The sequence below is a fragment of the Elephas maximus genome, chromosome 5 (genome assembly GCF_024166365.1).
Source record: "Elephas maximus indicus isolate mEleMax1 chromosome 5, mEleMax1 primary haplotype, whole genome shotgun sequence".
Lineage (NCBI taxonomy): Eukaryota > Metazoa > Chordata > Mammalia > Proboscidea > Elephantidae > Elephas > Elephas maximus.
The window spans coordinates 107185362-107194689 of NC_064823.1; positions in this window are offsets into that span (position 1 = coordinate 107185362).

Consider the following 9328-nt stretch of genomic DNA (forward strand, 5'->3'; position numbering starts at 1 on the left):
TACGCTTGAGTCCACTGTTGCAGCCAAGGTGTATTCTGAGTGGCTTCCAACATAGGGGGCTCATCTTCCAACGCTATATCTGGCAATAATCTTTTGTGATCTATAGGGTTTTCACTGGCTAATTTTCAGAAGTAGATCTCTAAATCTTTCTTCCTAGACTGTCTTAGTCTGGAAACTCTGCTGAAACCTATCTACCATGGATGACCCTGCCAGTATTTGAAATACCAGTGACATGGCTTCCAACAATATAGTAACAAGCTAGCCACCACAGTATGACAAACAGACAAATGGGTGGTGGAGATTTTCTTTATACCCTAAGCAAATTAAAGTCTAAGACATTGGATTCTGAACATTGCACTATGTACGAAATGTAGGCAATGCAACATATTAGACCAGTTCAGGTCCATTTTGTATTCCCTGAGCTTGAAGCCCTCTCCTTTGCTTCAGCACATAAATTACAACCTGTCTATGCCTCTTTCCTACCATTTATGATACGGTTCTTTAATCTTTTACACTTAGCCTCTTAGTCTCTACGAGACTGTATGCTCACTGACAATAGGACTTGTGTATCACTGGCACCTAACACAGTGCCAGAAATACTGAAATATACACAGTAGGCATTCAAATAAATATCTGCTGAAATGAAAATTTATGGCTTTCCAGATTTTTACCTGTAGAAATAGAATATAAGGAGATTATATCACACCTTGTTAAAGGTATGGAATTAACCCTAGAATTGATTTTCTTGTAGAACTATAAGAAAATTAATCTAGATATTGTCTATGTTTAAATCAAAAATCTATTAAGGATCTGAGGTTGATACAGAAAGAAAAAGCTCATAGCTCATCAGCGGTTCTGAAATTAGATAAAGGTATTCCACTATAAAAATATTCCTTTATGTATGAGGAGCCCTGGTGGCACCGTGGTTAAATGCTCAGCTGCTAACCAAAATTTAGTGATTTGAACCAAACACCTCATAGGTTTTGGCTTCTTGGTTTGGAGGTTTGGGGTTATGGTTTTGTGGGACATCCTAGTCAAGTGGCCTGATACTGTGCTTAGTGCTTCCGTTCTACCTCCTAGTTCGTTGTGTAACACCTAGGGTCTTAAAAGCTTGCAAGTGGCCATCCAAGGCACAACAATTTGTCTCTATCCTCCTGGAGCAACAGAGAAAGTCAGGAATAGGACGCAGGGATGTATTACCCAATAAGCAAGCTAAGCATGTGCTTAGAGCATCAACAAAACAAGGGCACCAGTTGCCTGAAGCAAAGGCACATAGATGCCAAGCAGACAGGACACAAGGCAAAGTAAGCACAGCAGTGGAAGGGAACTAGCAGGGCACTAAATGAAACTGATACCAGCTCCAGTGTGTGAGAATGTGCCGGCCGGAAATAAAGTTCACACAGGATCATGATGGCACCCCCCCCCCACCGAGGGGGAGGAGGAGAGCAGTGGGATGCAGACCCCAAATTCTAGTAAAAAGACCAGACTTAATGGTCAGACTGAGACTGGAGGGACCCTGGAGGCTATGGTCCCAAGACCTTCTGTTCGCCCAGGACAAGAACCATTCCCAAAGCTAACTCTTCAGACAGGGATTGGACTGGAATACGAAATGGAAAATGACACTGGTGAAGAACGAGCTTCTTGGATTAAGTGGACACATGAGACTATGTTGGCATCTCTTGTCTGGAGGGGGGATGAGAGGGCAGAGGGGGTCAGAAGCTACCCGAATGGACACAAGGAGAGAGAGTGGAGGGAAGAACTCTGCTGTCTCATTGGAGGGAGAGCAATTAGGATTGAATGGCAAAGTGTATGTAAATTTTTGTATGAGAGACTGACCTGATTCATAAACTTTCACTTAAAGCACAATAAAAATTAATTAAAAAAAAAAATCACTGGGAACCATTCTGGCTACAACCTTGGGAATGCCTCTTTGACCCTAATCACCTTGTTCCTCTCCTTATGGTGAGTCAGAGCCAAATACACAAGGATCATTCATGCAACATACACACTATTCTTTTTATGGAAAGAGAACTGAGAGACAGACACAAGTCAGACAGCTGGAGACCAGTAATAAAAAGCTATGGTGAAGGATGTGGTCTCAGTGTCTGGCCAAATGGGCCAGCTAATTGTACATCCTGGAATTCAACTAACCCATCAGGTAATGCTGGACAATATGGCGCCTTCTGCATGGACAGGACCTGCCCTGCTACACTTACCTTGTGACTGGGCGTGCACAGCAGAGTGTACTTTCTCTGTAGGCAGGCAAAATCCAGGAGGAAGAATCCAGAAGGAGCCGAGCCTGCTTCCAAAGTCACCACTCAGATAGGACAGAGAGAGGGTAGGATGTTACTCTAATGGAAGTTGCCCATGTATACACACGAAGAGGAGGAAAGCAGCACCCTGTAGCCATTCCTCTTTCTCCTTTCAGGAGTCCCTTCCCCAATACAAACCGTCACTCCTCCTTTGTGGATCCACAGGTGGACAGTTTAGATGTAGCCACCAGAAGGTTCACAAATGGATCTAGCTAGTATATGAATCAAGGATCCAAATAGTACATTAATCCAAAGTTGAAAATTCACTCCCTCTTCTTTTTCTCATACCAAAACATGTTCATCAAAATAAGTTCATCAGGGGTTCTGAAGTTAGATTTATTGACACCATAAAGATATTTCAATAATAAAAATGCCCCTTTATTATCAAATTCTTGGGGAGAAAGTTTAGTCCAAGGACTGAGTCCCTTTTGCAAATTAAGGCCAAAGAAACCAAACTTCTAAGCAAAACATGTTGCACTGTGAATCCAAAATCCAAAATTATTAAGTTAGTATCATAGAGTTCTCAACTAAAAAAAAAAAAGATGAAAACCCCCAAACAAACAAAATAAAGCAGAGTTTGGTTTCTTTCTGAAGCTATAGCCTGTGTTTCATCTCTCTGGGATGGATATAGTTTTTTCAAGCCTCAAAAGTCTCTCCTGAATGTCATCTTTCTAGGGAATCTAAAGATTTTATGTGACACATATAATTATTATAGCACTAGCATCATATCCACAAAATTCAGGAAACAAAAGCACTCTCAGCTCTTCCAGGAAAAATTAGGTCCCTAAAATTAGGGTAGAGTATTGCCAAAGACCATCGCAGAGACTTGGTGGAATCAGAGCAGGAAATAGAGAAAACTGTGGAATCAGTCTTCCTGGGAACCATACCAGAGGCTCAGAGTTGGAACATATATTCAGTTGGGAGACTTCCATGCAGGGTGTAATTGTGAAACAATTTATTTACCATGTCTAGAGAGGGCATCTCTGCCCTGAGCAAGGCCTTAGAATTTGCAGTGGTGGCAGTATCCAGCACTAGGTCTTATGTGAGACCTTTCTTTTTCCCTCCATGGTATTCAAAACATCTGAGTTTCTATTTGCCTTTGAGTCCTGTATTTCTGACATCTCAGCCTTGAAGTGAGGGTAGGCTCTTAGGGACACAAGTCCCTAGATTCTCTTGAAATTGTGAGTAGACAATTGGCTGGCTTCAATTGTGCTTTGATTGTGTCACTATGGAATTTCTGAGGCTAGTAAAACCTGCTTCCTGAGATGGTCCCCTAGCCTTCACATTTGTTTCTGGTGGAGAACCTCCCTTAGAAGACCCCATAATGTGTCTAGAACCTGTGCCCAGAGAGACTAGGAAGTATCCAAACCTCCTCCATTTGCTCCTCAAGATGCGGCTTTCCTCAGGTTTTGATGGTTCCAGGATTCAAGGACCATTACCCTCTGCTCTGTCTTCAGCTTCAGTGGTAAGGCATGCACTGGCATTCTGTTTCCCTCCAATGTTCGCCTGCTCCTCTCAGAAAAGTTCAGCTGAGCTTTTAACAGCTTAATCTATTTCTTAAGCTGTTCCCCTTTTCTCTCTACCCCATGAAGAATTAGCCCGTTTTCAGGGTTCGAGTCCTTTCATTCTTTCTCTTTCCCAAGGCTTTTACTTGAGTTTTCTAACATATTCTCAATTTGGTATTCCATAGTGAGAGATACAAAGTCAATGAGTTGTAAGACTGATAATAACAACCATTGTTCAAACAAATCTTGTCTGTCGTCAGTCCCTGAGTAGGACTGTCCCTTCTAGGAGATATGTTCCATCAGACTCACATCGAACCCAGGCCTTTCTAGCTCCCCTTTGACATATTGCATCTTTGCTAGGTCTTCCTTTGATGTTGCAATTCTGTAAGTTTCTAGGTTATGAACACACAGGTAACAAGCAATCCCTACACACTCCCTTACAGGAACCATTGATGCACACCCAATAATACTATGGTGTTTTTGATGATCCTCCTGATGAATCCTTCTCAAGTCTATCCACATAGTATATAGCAAATTGAAGAGGAATGGCATTGCATTCAGCATCAAAAAGAACATTTCAAGATCTATCCTGAAGTATAACACTGTCGGTGATAGGATAACATCCATAAGCCTGTAAGAAAAATCAGTTAATATGAGTATTATTCAAATTTACACACCAACCACTAAGGCCAAAGATGAAGAAATTGAAGATTTTTACCAACTTTTGCAGCCTGAAATTGATCAATCTTGCAGTCAAGATGCATTGATAAATACTGGTGATGGGAATGCAAAGGTAGAAAACAAAGAAGAGGGATCAGTAGTTGGAAAATATGGTAGTGATAGATGCTGGAGATCACAAGACAGACTTTTGCAAGACCAACATCTTCCTCATTGCAAATACCTTTTCTCAACAGCTTAAATCGTGACTATACACATGGACTATACAGATGAAATACACAGGAATGGAAAAACTAAATACCATCAGTCAGAACAAGGCCAGGGGCCAACTGCAGAACAGACCATCAATTGCTCATACACAAGCTTAAGTTGAAACTTAAAAAAATTAGAACAAGTCCACAGAGCCAAGGTATGACCTTGAGTATATCTCAACTGAATTCAGAGACCATATCAAGAATAAATTTGATGCATTGAACACTAAAGACAGAAGAACAGGTGACTTATAGAATGACATCAAGGACACCATACATGAAGAAAGCAAGAAGTCATTAAAAAGACAGAAAAGAAAGATCAAAATGGATGTCAGAAGAGACTCTGAAGCTTGCTTTTAAACATAGAGTAGCTAAAGCAAAACAAAGAAATGATGAAGGAAGAGAACTGAACAGAAGATTTCAAAGGGCAGCTTGAGAAGACAAAGTGAAGTATTATTATGACATGTGCAAAGATCTGGAGTTAGAAAACCAAAGGGGAAGAAGACACTAGGAGTTTCTCAAGCTGAAAGAATTGAAGAAAAAGTTCAAGACTCAAGTTGCAATATTGAAGGATTCTATGGGCAAAATACTGAACGATGCAGAAAACATCAACAGAAGATGGAAGGAGTACACAGTGTCACTATACCAAAAAGAATACGCCAACATTCAACCATTTCAGGAGGTATCATATGAGCAGGAACTGATGATTCAAAGGAATAAGTTCAAGTTGCACTGAAGACATTGGCAAAAAACACGGCTCCAGGAAATGTCAGAATACTAGCTGAGAAGTTTCAACAAACGGATGCAGCACTGGAAATGCTTACTTTTCTATGCCAAGAAATTTGGAAGACAGCTACCTAACCAACAGACTAGAAGAGATCCATATTTATGCCTTCCAAAGGAAGCTGATCCAACAGAATATGGAGTTATTACGCAATACTTTTTTATCATTAATATCACATGCAAGTAAAGTTTTGCTGAAAATCATTCAAAAGTGGTTGCAGCAGTACATTGACAGAGAACTGCCAGAAATTCAAGCTGGATTCAGATGAGGACATGGAACCAGGGCTATAAATGCTGATGTCAGAAGGATCTCAGTTGAGAGCACAGAATACCAGAAAGATGTTTACCTGTGTTTTGTTGAGTATGCAAAGGCACTTGACTATGTGGATCATAACAAATTACAGATAACATTGTGAAGAATGGGAATTCCAGAATTTTTTTTTTAATAGTGCTCATGAAGAAGCTGTACAAAGATCAAGAGACAGTTGTTTGAACAGAACAAGAGATACTGCATGGTTTAGAATCAGGAAAGATGTGTGTCGGGGTTATATCCTTTCACCATACATATTCAATTTGTATGCTGAACGAATAATCCTAGGAGCTGGACTATACGAAGAAGAACATGGTATCAGAGTTGGAGGCAGACTAATTAATAAACTGTGCTATGCAGATGACGCAACCTCACTTGCTAAAAGTGAAGAGGACTTGAAGCTCTTACTGATGATGATCAAAGACCACAGTCTTCAGAATGGATGACACCTAAACATAAAGAAAACAAAAATCCACACAACTGGACCAACAAGTAACATCATGATAAATGGAAAAAAGATTGAAGTCATCAAGGATTTCATTTTACTTGGATCCACCATCAACGCCCACAGAAGCAGCTCTCAAGAAATCAAATAATGCTTTGCATTGGGCAAATCTGATGCAAAAGCCCTCTTAAAAGTGCTAAAAAGCAAAGATATCACTTTAAGTACTAAGGTGCGCCTGACCCAAACCATGATGTTTTCAATCACCTCATATGCAAGCGGAAGCCGAACAATGAGTGAAGGAGATAGAAGAAGAACTGACCCCTTTGAATTACGGCATTGGTGAAGAATATTGAATATACCATGGACTGCCCAAAGAATGAACAAATCTGCCTTGGAAGAAGTAAAGCCAGAATGCCCCTTGAAAGCAAGGGTGGCAAGATTTTGACTCACATATTTTGGACATGTTATCAGGTTTTTTTGTATCAGGAGGAATCAGTTCCTGGAAAAGGACATCATGCTTGGTAAAGTAGAGGGTCATCAGAAAAGAGGAAGTCCCTCAGGGAGATGGGTTGACACAGTGGCTGCAACAGTGGGCTCAAGCATAATGATTGTGAGGATGGCTCAGGACCGGGCAGTGTGTTGTTCTGTTGTACATGGGGTTGCTAAGATTTGGAACCAACTCGACGGCACCTAACAACAACAAAAAATGTAACCTCTTTGGACAGTTGTTCCAGTTTTTAATATTGTTGTTTGTTGTTAGTCTAGTTAGCTCTAACTCATGGTGACCTTATATCTAACAGAAGGAAACATTGCCCAGTCCCGTGCCCATTGTTGCGGCTATTGTGTCAGTCCATTTCTTGGAGGGTTTCCTCTCATTTTCACTGACCCTCTACTTTACCATATGTGATGCCCTTTTATAGTGATTGGTCTTTCCTGATGGCATGTCCAAATTAAGTGAGACAAAATGTAGCCATCCTTGCATCTAAGGAATGTTCTGGCTGTACTTCCTCCAAGACTGATGTATTTGTTCTTCTGGCAGTCTGTAGTATATTCAATATTCTTTGACAACACTATAATTCAAATGAGTCAATTCTTCTGTCTTCTTTTTTCATTGTCCAGCTTTCACACGCGTGTGAGGAGATTGAAAAGATCACAGCCTGAGTCAGGTGTACCTTATCTTAGGCTGGGTTTTCTAGAGGAGTAAAACCAGTGAAACATGCATATATATATATACATATATATGTCTGTCTGTCTGTCTGTCTGTCTGTCTGTATGTATGTATGTATATATAGAGAGAGAGAGGTTTATTTCAAGGAAATGGCTCATGCAGTTGTAGAGGCTGTCAAGTTCCAAATCCATGGGTCAGACGTCAGGCTGGAGGCTTCTCACGTGGTTTCGGGGGCTGATGAACCGAAAATCAGCAAGTCAGATGGCAGGCTGCTGGCTCATAGGACTGTGGAAGCTGGTGAATTCCAAAACCTGCAGATCAGACAGCAGGCTGCTGACTCACCTCTCAAGAACCAGAGGTCAGACAATGACAAGTAGGATTCAGGATCCGGAGAGAGTGAGCTTTGCCAAAACATCTACATATATTGGATGCAGGCCACACCCCCAAGGAAAGTCCCCTTTCAACTGATAGGCTGCTTACATCAGATCACAGTGTGGAGGATGATTTCATATTATCTGCCAAACCACTGAGAATCATAGCCTAGCTAAGCTGACACAGTCCATCCCTTGTCAACTTGGCACCTGCACAGGTCTCATTAAGTCATACATACTTTTTAAATAAAAACAATTATAAAGTCATACTAACACCGAACATGATGCAACTAACATGTGTACAAACCGAAAATGCACTAGCCCTGTTTACATCTTATATTTTTTAATAAGTAATGGAATAAAGGTGGGGAGAAAACAAAGATATTCACTATATATATCCACTCATATATGTATAACAAAACAAGGAAGAAATACTAAAAACAATTACAGTCTTTGTTTCTGCAACTTGTCATATGGCCATAGCTTGTATTTAGAACTACATTTTTCCACCACTTATTCTGTACTCCTTTTGCCCTCAGCAAGCACTTCAGCTGGTCATGGTTCTTTACTTGGTGGGGTGACACAGCGTTGACTGCATCTTGCCTGTGCCAAGCACTGCCTGTGAAGTTTAAGGTCGAGTGGCAGCATTCTGCACATTGAGACTGAAGAAGCATGTGTTTACTGAGACTCATGCTGGTACATATATGAGCAGAAACCAATGGTACTGACGGAAAAATTCCAAGCTGCATTGAAAGCGCTGGCGAAAAACAAGGCTGCAGGAATTGCCCGAATACCAGTTGAGATGTTTCAACAAACAGAAGTGGAAGTATTCACTCTTCTATGCCAAGAAATTTGGAAGACAGCTACCTGGCCAAACGACTGGAAGAGATCTGTATTTATGCCTACTCCCAAGAAAGGTGATCTCACTGTGAAAATTATCAAACAATACCATTAATATCATATAAAGTAAAATTTTGCTGAAGATAATTCAAAAGCAGCTGCAGCAGTATATTGACAGGTAACTGCCAGAAATTCAAGCCAGATTTAGAAGAGGACATGAAACCAGGGATATCATTGCTGATGTCAGATGGATCCTGGATGAAAGCAGAGAATACCAGAAGGATGTTTACCTGTGTTTTATTGTCTATGCAAAGGCATTCAACAGTGTGGATCATAACAAACTATGGATAACATTGGGAAGAATGGGAATTCCAGAACACTTCATTGTGCTCATGAGGAACAAGTACATAGATTAAGAGGTAGTCGTTTGAACAGAACAAAGGGACGCTGCGTGGTTTAAAGTCAGGAAAGGCATGCGTCAGTGTTTTCAATCACCTCCTATGCATGTGAGAGCTGGACAATGAATAAGGAAGACCAAAGAAGAATCGACGCCTTTGAATTGGGTTGTCAAAGAATATTCAATATACTGTGGACCGCCAAAAGAATGAACAAACCTGTCTTGGAGGAAGTACAACCAGAATGCTCCTTAGAAGCAAGGATGGCAA